This window comes from Moschus berezovskii, chromosome 3 (genome assembly GCF_049115385.1).
Source record: "Moschus berezovskii isolate FMDL1 chromosome 3, NW_MosBer_1.0, whole genome shotgun sequence".
Taxonomy (NCBI): domain Eukaryota; kingdom Metazoa; phylum Chordata; class Mammalia; order Artiodactyla; family Moschidae; genus Moschus; species Moschus berezovskii.
In genome coordinates this window covers 19,526,343-19,540,188 of record NC_142462.1, presented here as the reverse complement: position 1 = coordinate 19,540,188, position 13,846 = coordinate 19,526,343, and the positions used below count along the sequence as shown (strand labels likewise).

General features: G+C 41.4%; 1 protein-coding gene across 3 annotated transcripts in view; it reads left to right on the top strand.

Moving 5' to 3' along the window:
• SLC25A13 (solute carrier family 25 member 13) overlaps positions 1-13,846 on the top strand; it is a 231,230-nt gene that overhangs the window by 58,735 nt on the left and 158,649 nt on the right. The gene's annotated exons all lie outside the window — the stretch shown is intronic.

Below are 13,846 nucleotides of genomic sequence, written 5' to 3'. Positions count from 1 at the left end.
TGGCAGGGTTTTGCTGTCAGAGGAAGGGGAGAAATGGGGCCGTAGCTGGAGGGGGAAGGTAGGTGAAAGAGAGGGTCTTTTTAAAGTGGGTAGAGAACAGCATAACGCACGCTGATGGAAATGACTGCAGTGAGTGGAGTATTGACAATGTCAGAGAGGCAAGGGGGGAAGTTCTGGTACATTCTGAGGGGGTGGTGGCCTCTTTTGATAACATGGAAAGTTCATTTAGGATAGCTGTTCTCTGAGTGTGGTCAGTAGACCCCTTGCGGGTCTCTGAGGCCTTTATAAGGAATCCATGACGTCCGAACTGTTGACATAAGAATGCTAAGACATCATCTGCCTTTTTTGTTGTGTTGTATTTTAACTGATGGTTTTAAAGCCAGTTTATAGAACTGCTGGTTAGCACCAACGCAGCAGCAACACCGGACCCAGCAGTACACGTGGTCATGGTATTGTTCAACACCAATAGTTCGCAATAAGGTAGTAGTGATGATGCCAGTTTTGCTTCAGAATGCCTTTGAAGAAGAAGTAAAGTTACTGACTTTCTGTGAAATCTCACCTTTGAATCACATCATTTACGAATTCGAGTAACTGAGGGGGAGGCATGTGTAAGGACTGCCGGTCACTGCCTGGGACAGCTGTCAGAGGAGAAGCTACTCGGGTGCTTGCTGAGCTAGTCATTTTTTTCCAAAGGAAAACTTTTTGAGAAAAAATTTTCACCTGACAGCCTTCTGATACTTATCTGATATAGCTAGTGGTGATAGTAATAATGTGGTTTTTTAGCATAGTGAACTGAACTGAATGAAATGTGTCAACATTTGGAAGATCTGCGTAGCTTAGGGAGACATCTTTTCCTGTTAACCAGTACATGGTGTTAGAAAATCCTGAGTCAAACTTCTGATCAAAGTGCAGACAGACCCATGGGTTTTAATGTAACAGAGTGGGAACAGGTCCCTGATAGAGTTTCAGATTCCATATTGCAACTAATCTTTAAGCAACTACCCCTTGTTGGGATTTGCTGTATCACAGAATACCCACAAGTGTTATTAACACAGGCAGCCCAGTCTGGTGCTCTGTGATGACCTGGAGGCGGGGATGTGGGGAGGGGACGGAGGCTCAAGGAGTAGGGGGATGGATGTAGAATTATGGTTGATGTGACTTGTTGTAGGGCAGGAACCAACACAACATTGTAAAAATTTTAAAATAATTTTTAAAAAAAAGGCTGTTAAAATGCTCCTTCCTTTTCTAACTATGAATCTGTTTAAAGCTGAAATCCTTCATATCCTTCAACCCAGACAACATATTACAGCATTCTGAATGCAGCTGTCTTCCGTGAAATCTGATATTTAAGAGATTTGCAAAGACATAATACTACTTTTTTCTCACTACATTTTGTGTTTTATTTTTCATATAAATGTTGTTTCTATTACCATGTAATAGGTTTATTCACTTTGCAATGAATTAACATTTTAAAAGTGTATCAGTTTTAATTTCTCGCACAGTAAATATGATCGGTAAAAGATATGTTAGGTACAGATAAATAAAAGCCTTTTGGAATCCTCAGTAATTCATAAGCATGTAAAGGGCTCCTGAGACTTGAAAGTGTGAAAAGTGCTGAGCTAGAAAAGTGGAAGGTAAGGTACCACAGTGGGGCAGATGTGGGATTTCGGGGACATTTCCTTCTGATCTCCTTGGTGTTTTTCTGGGAGGATGCAGGTGAAGTATTGACGGTTTGAGGACAGAGGAGAATATGTTAATAGTAACTATTTATTCACAACTGAGTGTGTAAGGAAATGTAGCGTGACTGCTGCATTGGACTCACTTGAGCATCCACCCGTGGGCTTGTGGCCTTGAAATTCAAAGTGAGCCCACCTAGTGTGGCTGCTGGTTTTCTGGCTTCTGAGTTTGGCTGCACTGAGGCAGGCAGGGAGCCAGAGGTGTTGGCTATAACCAAGGTTGCAGACTTGGCCATTGAGTAACTCAGAGTAGGAGATACGGCAGGGAGGTGAGGGGCATGCAGGGCAGTAATTATAATGCTCGACCATGGATTTAATCTGGATGAAGGGGCAGAGGACACGGAGTAGGAAGCAGTGAGAGAAGGGGGTAGGTTTAATGAATTGTTGATTTCAGTGTGGTTGACAGTTGTTGAAGTTGGGGTGTAGGAGAGAGTGAGCAGGAAGATAGTGGCCGAAATGTGAGATGCGTGAAATTGAGAATAAGGAGGCGTTGCAGTTACTGGTCCTGGCGGAAGTCTGGAGTCTGACCATGGGACTGATCATCGGAAGAGGCAAGTTCAACTAAGTGGGAGGCCTGGGTATTTGAAATTATTGAGAATATTGAGAATTAAGGTAGGAGTAGGTTACCAGCATATCAGGGAGGCAGGAGTTGAAACATGGTGGGGAGGGCGTGCGAGTGTGGGGTTATTGGGTGATAGAAACAAGGAGAGGCGCTCTGCACTAGTCAGGTGATGGGTTTAAAATGGGGGGCAGGAAGGAAGGGCTGCGGGATGGTGGGAGAGAGAAGTACACCTCCCCTGCAACCCAGGACTGCAGAGGGAAGCTCCTCGCTGCTTCGGAGGCATGGACCTGGGGAAGAGCCAGGTGTTGGTTACAGTGAATGGGTGAAGGGATATTTACAAGATTCCTCGGAAAGAGATTCCCTTTCCAACTGAGGGTGAGCTTGTGCTCATCACAGGCTGTGAATTCTAGAGGGCACAGTTGGGGGGGTTTCTGGGAGATGGGGAAGTGCAGAGCCCCTGTGGGGGTTCGGTGTGGGTGATGAAGGGTAAACTGGGTGTCTGGGGCTGCTGGCGGAGGTCCACAGGCACAGGATAAAGGGTACAGTGAGATTGTCCTGGCGGACTCCAGATTGCACCTGCAGGGAGACAGGGGACTTTGCAGAGAGGCAGGAAACCTGGGGAAGGGCAGTCTTATTACTTGAAGAACTTTTGGGGGGCACACCATGTGTCCTGTGGGACCTTTCCCAACCAGGGATCGAACCCATGCATCTGCATATGGAACACAGAGTCTTAACCACTGGACCACTGGGAAGTCCCTTGAAGAACTTTTAAAGCAAAAATATTTTGTGGGATTGGAGCTTTCTGCTTATGTTTTTATCACAGATGGTTAAAGGATGAAAAAAGTAAAGAAGGTTCCAGATCTGGTGCTAATAATTTCCACCCTTTTTCTTGTTTAATTCTTACAATAGGTACCTATTCTTAAAATAGGTACTTAATGCTCATTCGCACAAACTTAGGTGCAGAATTGTAAAGTTTAAACAGGTTTTTTTTTAAATTTTGGTTTTTCATAGGGCTTGCTTTTTAAAATTTTGTCTTTGGTTGCGCCAGGCCTCTTGTTTATGTGGGCTGCTCTCCAGTTCCGGTGCGTGGGCTTCTGTAGCACTGGCTTTTCTTGTTGTGGAGCCTGGGCTCTCGGGCACACAAGCTTATAGTTGCAGTGCGCAGGCTCGGTGGTTGGGACTTGAGGCCCTAGAGGACAGGCTCAATATTTGTGGCACACAGGCTTAGTTGCTCTGGGGCATGTGAACTCTTCCCAGGCCAGGGATCCAACCCTTGTCCCCTGCATTGGCAGATGGATTCTTTATCACTGAGCCACCAGGGAAGTCCAGTAGAATTTTCTTGAAGTAATATACCTAGTGGTGGAATTAGAATTTGGACCCAGTCCTTTTTGGTTTGTGCCCAGTCTGCTCTACGATAGAGCTTTGTGTTTAGAGAAGAATATTAACAATGGAGCCTTGAATGAGAACTTTGCATAAATCTTTGCTTAGACGTTCTGATGCCTTTTGCAGTACCCTTAGTCCCTGCTGCTGCTGCTAAGTCGCTTCAGTCGTGTCCGACTCTGTGCGACCCCATAGACGGCAGCCCACCAGGCTCCCCCGTCCCTGGGATTCTCCAGGCAAGAACACTGGAGTGGGTTGCCATTGCCTTCTCCGCCCTTTGTCCCTGAGACTGATTATTTGGCCAACTTAAGGTGGACCTGAAACCTTCATGAGAATGATCCCAACTATCTCATCCACACCCACAAACTTAGGGAAAATTGTCCTCACATTCCTCACTTTTTTTTTTTAAGGCTAGGAGTTTTTGGAATACTCTTCCCCCTTTTATTCCTCATAGACTCAACCTTGAGGTAAGATTGTACCCAGTATTCTCAGGATGCTTGCTTTTTCTGGGCCAGCTGAAAATACCAACCCTTCTTCCACATTCTTCCCAGTGTGTGCTCAGAAAATGTTTGAAGAGCAAATGCTGTTCCTTCCCTCCCGCTTTCCTTGTTTGGTTGTCTGGCATTGCTTTATCTGCCCCATCGGTGTTTAAAACTCACATCAAAGATTTTAAAGGAAAGGATCAAATGTAAGCTCTGCTTCATGGCCACTTGCAAATTTATTTCTGCGATTCAGTGTCATTGGTACAGGATATGGCAGTTGCTTAAATTGAAAGTCTTGTGCTAAGTTGTGAGGAATTTCTGAAGTCAAATGTGAGGGGATCGTGCCTGTTACCATTTCCATTGATGGCAGCGTAATTATCACTGAGTCACTTCCTAATGAGCCAAGTGAGATTCTCAGAATTAACGAAGGTTTGGGAGGGTAACACTGCCGTAGCAATCTGATTTAACGATTTGGGGATCTTCAATCTGGAAAAGCAAGAGATGAAAGAAGACAACTGTTTAACTTTCACAGAAATTATGGAGAAACTTTATTAATATTTATCATAGAGTCTCTGTTGTTGTTTAGTTGCTAGTGTGTTAGTTGCTTAGTCATGTCTGATTCTTTGCGACCCCACAGATTGTAGACCACCAGACTCCTCTGTCCATGGAATTCTCCAGGCAAGAATACTGGAGTGGGTTGCCATTTCCTTCTCCAGGGGAATCTTCCCAACCCAGGGGTCGAACCCAGGTCTCCTGCATTGCAGGCAGATACTTTCCCATCTGAGCCACTAGGGAGGTCTGTTTAGTTGCTAAGTTTGTGTCCAGCTCTTACGACCTCATGGACTGTAGCCCGCCAGGCTCCTCTGTTCATGGGATTTCCCAGGCAAGAGTACTGGAGTGGGTTGCCATTTCATTCTCCAGGGCATCTCCCCACCCAGGGATCAAACCCTTGTCTCCTGCTTTGTCAGGCTGGTTCTTTACCACTGAGCCACCTTGGAAACCCCTGTAATAAAAGATATATAGAGTGGCCTTAATGTTCTATCCCTGACAGAACCTTGATACTTTAAACATCTATGTCAATTGCAAATTTATTAATTTATTTAATGAATATTTATTGGCACCAGCTATGTGTTAGGCTTCCCTGGTGTTTCAGACGGTAAAGAATCTGCCTGCAATGCGGGAGACCTGGGTTCGATCCCTGAGTTGGGAAGATCCCCTGGAGGCGGGCATGGCAGCCCACTCTAGTATTCTTGCCTGGAGAATCCCCAAGGACAGAGGAGCCTGGCAGGCTACAGTCAAGGGGTCGCAAAGAGTCAGACACGATTGAGCGAATAAACACAGCACAGCACATGTGCTAGGCGCTGTTCTACACAAAACAGATAAATGCTGTGCTCTTATATAGCAAGTCGACAGTGTACACCAGAAGATGCATGTGACTGAGAGGCAGGTACCTGTTAAAGCACGGGAAGGAGATGGTGCGTGACCGTGGGCTCTTGGGTGCTGCGGTTGATAGGGTGGTCAGGGAAGACCTCTTTGAAAAGTGACGTGTAGGCAGAGACCTCACTGAGAGTGAGCCATGTGCGAATCTGTGAGTTGAGCTTTCCAGCTGAGGGAATAAAAGATGCAGAGAGCCTGAGATAAAAGTGTGCTTGACATCTTTGAGATGAAGCAAGGAAACCAGTTTGATTAGGGGCTGGTGACAAGCAGAAGTGTGGAGGAAGTCAGAAAGGTATCCAGGAGCCAGATTATAAAGATATTGTAGTACTTTATTTCAGATGTAGGTAGAAGCCATGAGTTTTGAGACTGGACTGACATCATCAGAATCAGATTGAGAGGATCTCTCTGGCTGATTTGCAGAGAGTGGAATAAAGTAGGCAGAGTGAAGGAAAGAAAAAAGATAGCAGGACTCGGAGGGCTAGTGGTGGAGATGATAAAAGTGATTGGCTTTGGGATTTTCTTGATAGATTGGTTATGGGTATGAGAGAGAGCCGTCTAAGGGACTCCAGGGTTTCTGAGGGAGGAATAGGTTTGGAAGTGTTCTTTGGGGCATGATAGTATTCAGATGCCTATTAAACATGTAGTTGGAGAGATAGGCAGATACTGTAAGGATTGGATTAATTTCAGGGGAACTGTCTGAGTTAGAAATAGGAGTCAACCAGATTACTTTCTTGATCTGAGCCAGTTTTCAGCATAAAGAGTTGATGTAATAACTTCTGAAGGTTCAATGGGTTGGGTGTTGTTTTGTGGGAAGGGGGGCATTTTTTTTTTATATAATGAGTATTATGAACTCAGGTTATTTATGTATTTGGCATGATTTTTTAGAAATTGAGATGTAGTTAATTTACAATGCTGTTAGTCTGAAGTACACAGCAAAGTAATTCAATTATACATACATGCATATATATTTCAGATTCTTTTCCATTATAGTTATTATAAGATATTGAATAGTTTCCTGTGCTATACTCTAGGAATTTACTGTTTATGTTTAGTAGTGTATATATGTTAATCATAAATTCCTGATTTATCTCTCCCTCCCCTGCCCTCTATTATTCCCATCAGTAACCTTAAGTTTGCTTTTTATGTCTGTGAATCTATTTCTGTTTTGTAAATAAGTAAGTTATAGCTTTTCTTTAGAGGTGCAAGCATCTTTTAATTTCATGGCCGCAGTCACCGTCTGCAGTGATTTTTTTTTGGAGCCCAAGAAAATAAAGTCTGTCACTATTTCCATTTTTTCCCCATCTATTTGCCATGAGGTGATGGGATATACTGTATATATGTACCACATCTTCTTTCTCTGTTCCTCTGTTGATGGACATTTTGGATGCTTCCATGATTTGGCTATTGTAAATAGTACTGCTGTGAATGCTGAAGTACATGTATCTTTTCAAATTAGAGTTTTCTCTGGATTTATGCCCAGGAGTAGGATTGCTGGATCATATGATAATTCTATTTTTAGTTTTTTAAGGAGCCTCCATATCCCACCAACAGTGTAGGAGGGTTCTTTTTCCTACCCATCCTCTCTAGCATTTATTACTTGTAAATTTTTTGATGATGGCCATTTTGACCAGTGTGAGGTGATACCTCATTGTAGTTTTGATTTGCATTTTAAAGAATAATTAGCGATATTATTATTAGCAATATCTTCTCATGTGCCTGTTGGCCATCTGTATGTTTTGTATGGAAAAATGTCTATTTAGGTCTTCTGCTTATTTTTTTAATTTTTTAAAAAATTAAGCTATATGAGCTGTTTGTACATGTTGGAAATTAATCCCTTGGTGGCATTGTTTGCAAATATTTTCTCCCAGACCATAGATTGTCTAGGACTTCCAAAATTATGTTGAATATGAGTGGTGAGAGTGGATATCCTTGAGTTGTTTCTGATCTTAGAGGAAATGCTTTTAGCTTTTCAACGCTGAGTATAATGTTAGCTGTAGGTTTATCACATATGTCTTTTATTGTGTTGAAATATGTCCCCTCTCTGCCTACTTTATGAGTTTTTATGATAAATGATTGTTGAATTTTATCAGATTTTCCCCCATCCATTGAGATGATCATATGGCTTTTATTCTTCAGTTTGTTAGTGTGATATATCACATGGGTGATATGTGGATATTGAAAAATCCTTAAGTCCCTGAGATAAATCCTACTTGATCATGGCATATGATACTTTTAATGTATTGTGGGAGTTGGTTTGCTAGGATTTTGTTGATAATTTTTCATCTATGTTCATCAGTGTTATTGACCTCTAATTTTCCTTTTTTGTGATGTCTTTGTCTGGTTTTGGTATCGGGTTCATGGTGGTCTCAGAGAATGAGTCAGAAGCAGGATTCTCAGGCTGTCTTTCTGGTTCCGTACTGGAATTCAACGTACTAAGCTCCCTGGTTGTCATTTTCTCCTAGGAACTCTAACGACGTCTTCTGCAGTCTGAATCTGTCTGTAACAGATACTGAAGCTTTTAACTGATCTTTTTTCTTATCCTGTCTTCACTTTTGTGGGCTTAGTTCAGTCAGTAAAGAATCTGCCTGTAATGCAGGAGACTCGGGTTCGATTCCTGGGTCGGGAAGATCCCCTGGAGAAGGAAATGCAACCCACTCCAGTATTCTTGCCTAAAGAATCCCATGGACAGAGGAAACTGGTGGGCTGCAGTCCATGGGGTCGCAAGAGTCGGAAGCAGTGAGTGACTTTCACTTTCACTTCACTTTTATCCTCTTCAAGTAGGCTGGTACCACAGTAGTCTGGGGTCAGTCTGTGTTTTTGTGAAGTTACTGTGAGTGGTTCTTTGTTTTGAAAAGACCGTCCATGAGATTAGGTTACTGATCCTTTTTCGATTCCTTCCCATCCCTTTAAGCACCCTGTGGAGGCTGGGGAGTTGGCTAGCTGGGCACCGTGTGCCACTGCCTGTCTGTGCACCTCTCTTCTCTGCTTATCGTGTGGTAAGCTGTAGCCTTCTGTGGCAGTTGAACAGATGCAGCCATGTCGCTTCTAATAGATTTTAGTTCATATCATTTCTCCAGTTATTTATTTTGAATATAATTTTTAAAATTCACTAAGGGTATTGCATTTCCATCTAGGGAAAGCCTCCTTTGAAGGTATCTGAGATTCGCTGAACATGTAAAGCTTCTTTCTATGGCTTTATAATTTCCTGAGTAGTGCTTTCTTACAGAGTTTTTTTTTTTTTTTTTTTGTATTGGGGTATAATCTTACAGAGGTTTTTTTTTTTTTTTGTATTGGGTGATGATCCATTAACAAACAATATTGTGATAATTTCAGAAGATTTTCTTTTTTAATTTTAGTCAGGAAATGAAAGTCAATTTAAGGAAAAGGCATTAAAACACTGATGTTACTATTCCACAATTAGCAATAGTCGTACCTAGAAAAAGCAAGAGCCTCAAAAGTCTTGTAGCCCAATTTGCTTTTGCAAAAGTATAAAAGCACTCCCAACAGTTTCTAATTTTGCTTTTTTTTTTTTACAACTGCTATTCTGTGTTCTAATTGCCTGCTTAAAAAAAAAAAACCTTGATATTATTATGAGATCTGTAGAAACAGGACTTGCTAATGAATGCAGAGACTGTGTGGGATAGGATGGGAAATATATTAGATGGAAAAATTTTTCTTCTCTTACCCTTTTTTTTTCAGAATTGATGTAGTTTCTTCCAGAGAGTAAAATAAACTCTAAAGCTAAGTAGAGCAGGCTCATGTAGTTATAATAAATGCTCTTGGTTATTTTAATAAGACTGTATGTTCATGGGTAGCCTGTGTTAATAGGTGAATTTATTGTGTTTTGTTAGTGATTATTTGTTTAGCAAAACATAATTAAATATGAAAAAGTTACATTTTTCTTTATCAGATCTTGTTCTGGCTCTTAAGCAAATTATGCTCATGTGGTAAAATTTAAATTAATCTGTATGGAAGATAGAGGTGGAAAAAGCATTTTGTTTATTGTAGATTTGGGGTAAAATCCAGAAATATTACCTAATCAGAATAATGTAAGCAGAAATCACTCTTTGTTTCAATTCTCATTAATAGTATTTCTTTTAAGGCTACTTTTCTCTGCAATAACAGTTTATACAATCTAGTTTTAATTTTAAAGTTTTATTTTCCATCCTGAAGTGTCTTAGATAATCATTCATGACACCAATTACAGAGGCTTCAAAGATGTGACTGAATCTATACTAATCACAGTAATATCTTGAACACGTTTTGCTTAAAGATTTATTTGTCCTCTCAATTTGTTTCTCATGATTTACCTCACTTCAGAGTGTTGAAGCCAAAACAGAATATACATTTAAATATCAAATAATTTTCTCCTCGCCTATCACATCTCAGTGGCTGGACTGATCATGGTGATTGAGGTTTTCCTTAGACAGTTAAGTGAACATCTGTGTAGCAGCGGGAGGTGGGAGTGTGGCACCTGAAGCTAAGTCACTCCGTTCTGTGTGGCCATTTCTTCCTTATTTTGAAGCAGGTGTGGAAAAGAGAAAAAAGATCCCAGTTCGTCATCAGAGTTATTTCTGGTATCTCAAACCTCATTGCTGCTGCTAAGTCGCTTCAGTTGTGTCCGACTCTGTGTGACCCCATAGACGGCAGCCCACCAGGCTCCCCCTGTCCCTGGGATTCTCCAGGCAAGAACACTGGAATGGGTTGCCATTTCCTTCTCCAATGCAGGAACATATTTGTTCTTGGTAGATCTGTCTCCTTACTCTTAGGCTGACTGAGGACAGTGCTGGGGCTGCCTTGGGAACCTTGCTCAGTTCCCCCACCCCCGCTTGCAGCATTTTGGAGAACCTGCTTTTCTCAGTGGCGCTGGCGGTGAGGAACCCACCTGCCAATGCAGGAAACATAAGGGACGTGGGTTTGATCCCTGGGAAGACCCCCTGGAGGAAGAAATGGCAACCCACTCCAGTATTCTTGCCTGGAGAATCCCTTGGACAGAAGAGCCTGGCGGGCCACAGTCCGTAGGGTTGCGAAGAGCTCAGATAGGAGTGAAGCAGCTAGCACATGCAGGTTTTTCTCCCTTACTGGGAAAGGTGAGAAAGCATGTTGGAGAGAGCCGTGCCATTTGATGATTCATTTACTTTTTGTGTGTGTCCTTTAAAATAAACATTGAAAATTTGGAGGCCCTTTGTGACGCAGGTGATAAAGGACAAGTTGTAATTGTTTATAGGCTGAGAGATTAGGCTTACATGGAATTATGATGTATCTCAGAAAAATCATAATTCCATGGTTTAGGAGCGATAATCTGCTTGGGAATGTGGGTGGGGAGGGGGAAGGCTTCAAGTGTTGAGACTTTGTGGAGCAAGAACATCGTTTTTTTCCCTAGGGATGCTCATCTGGGGTGGCGGTGGTTGGAGGGCTGGTGGGGATTATTGGGGACAGCTGCCATTCTTGATGCAGACATTGCTCTGAAATACCCTCTATAAACTTCACATTACCGTTTCTGAGCTATGGAACACTTCATTAAGTTTTTAAATTTAAAATATTTTAGATAGTGCATAATTTATCCCATATTTTCTGTTTCTTACCATATGCCTTGATTTTTAAGGACCTTGTTCTTAATTTTGTTTCTGAATTTGTGCTTTCTCTCGCCTCGTTAGAAAAGAGAGTAAAAGTCTTTGATGGTCTGAGATGCGATTGATGGAGTTATTTTACAACTTTGAGTAAATTTAAAGTAACATTTAAAACCGTAATCCTTCTTTGCTTACATTGAAATACTATGACCCTATTGATGAGAAGTATTGCCCATGAAACTTGGTCTGAGTTCTCTCATTAATATAAGAGAAATTTCTGCAAATTCAATTTTGAATCAACACGTGGGCACTTTTAAAATTTCTTTTTCACAGTCTCAAATACAGAAAATCATAATCTATTTTAAGCTTCTTATAAATGATGGAGCACTTGTTTACATGGGTAAAATGACTCCATCTAAGTAGTGTATTGAAGTTCATGTTAATGTTTGCTATTTAATGACACCTAATGATATTCAATGAAGGGTTATGCTAAACCGAAGAGAAAATGTGTTACCCAGGCAACTGCCTCAGGCAGACTCGAGATGCAGGCCTATGGCTCTATAGTACACATTATTTCAGCGTCTTTAAGCATAAAGAACCACACGTGTAATTGACTGTGAAAAATTACTGCTCAGTTACTGTATTGTACGGTCATAATAGAAGTAAATGAATACGTCATTGTTATTGGAACAAGTCTGTTGGGAACCACTTGTAGACTCTACTATTTAAGAAGCAAAAATACAATAAGAAGAAAATAGCTGGTTTAATTAACATGTAAAATTAGGTTAATTTGAATTCAGCTGGCACAGCAGATATTAATGTTGGCTTTTTTATGTGTGCATGTGATATTCTGGCTCAAGCTTAGGTACTTCTGTTTCTTTCTTGCCCACACCATGAATAATTTTATTTTAAAAAATATGATAAAGGCCATTTCAGCCACTGAATTTTTTGCTGTGCTCAGGGCTTATGTTCTGATCACAACAAAAAAGTGTATTGTGTGTATCCATAATGTGAAATTCATAACTGAAAGAAAAATGTTAAAATGTTTCCTAGTAACTGATAAGGTTTTTCAAAGGAGAATCGGTAAAATTTGATTTCACATATTTTTTAAAAAATTTAGTTTTCTGCTTTTTAGTCACAGCGTGTCTAGCTGGGCACTTGCTGCATTGGCAGATGCCAGCCAGTGGCACATTTGTTCTGGTCACTGTTTGTGTGTCAGTGCTTACTTAGATGCTCTTATTTGGTTCCAAATAGCATTTTAATCGTCACTTTGCTCCAGATCCAACCAGTCCATTCTAAAGGAGATCAATCCTGGGTGTTCATTGGAAGGACTGATGCTAAAGCTGAAACTCCAATACTTTGGCCACCTCATGAGACAAGTTGACTCACTGGAAAAGACTCTGATGCTGGGAAGGATTGGGGGTGGGAGGAGAAGGGGATGACAGAGAGTGAGATGGCTGGATGGCATCACCGACTCGATGGGCATGAGTCTGAGTGAACTCTGGGAGTTGGTGATGGACAGGGAAGCCTGGCGTGCTGTGATTCATGGGGTCACAAAGAGTCGGACATGACTGAGTGACTGAACTGAACCATTTAAATAGCATTGAAAGCCTTCTCATCCAGCCTTAAAAGAATTATGGAAGATCTCAGAAAGCCAGATTTTAAAAAAATTCTACTTTGGTGTTGCTCAGTTGCTCAGTTGTGTCCGAAGCTTTGTGACCCCACGGGCTGCAGCTCACTTCCCCATCCTTCACTGTCTCCCAGAGTTTGCTCAAACTTATGTCCATTGAGTCGATGATGCCATCCAACCATCTCATCCTCTGTTGCTCCCTTCTCGTCCTACCCTCAAGGTTTCCCAGCATTGGTCTTTTCCAGTGAGTTGACTTTTCACATCAGGGGTCAAAGTATTGGAGCTTCAGCATCAGTCCTTCCTGGAAATATTCAGGGTTGATCTCCTTTCATCTTCATCAAGAGGCTTTTTAGTTTCTCTTCGCTTTCTGCCATATATCTGAGGTTATTGATATTTCTCACGGCAATCTTGATTCCAGCTTATGATTCATCCAGCCTGACATTTTGCATGATGTACTCTACATATAAATTAAATAAGCAGGGTGACAATATACAGCCTTGATATCCTCCTTTCCCAATTTTGAACCAGTGCATTGTTCCATGTCTGGTTCTAACTATTACCTCTTGACCCACATACATGTTTCTCAGGAGGCAGGTAAAGTGGTTTGGTATTCCCATCTCTTACCCAAATGGATTTTTCAGTATAGTTATAGCAACTACTTTTCCCTTTTCTTACCAATGGTCTTTCTGTCTTTCCACTTTTTTCCCCTTTATGGGCAAATCCCCAGTTTAAAATGAGTTATATATAGTGGTTTTTTTTTTTTTTTTTGTAACTTTGTCTACTTTTTCTTTTATTTTCTTTTTCATCAGTCTTTTAATAATTTAATATCTGTTTAGTTATTTAAACATATTGGCTGTGTTCCTTGTGTCATGCAGTGTCTCTGTGTAGCTTGGTTTTTACATGATGCTTTGTGCCTCTTAACCCTCCAGCCCCGTATTCCACCTCAGCCCTGCTTTCTCCCAGCACTGCTAACCGCTAGTTTGCTGTCTGCATCTGTGGGTCTGCTGCTTCTCTGTGATAGTCACTAGTTTGTTGTATTTTTGTGTTTC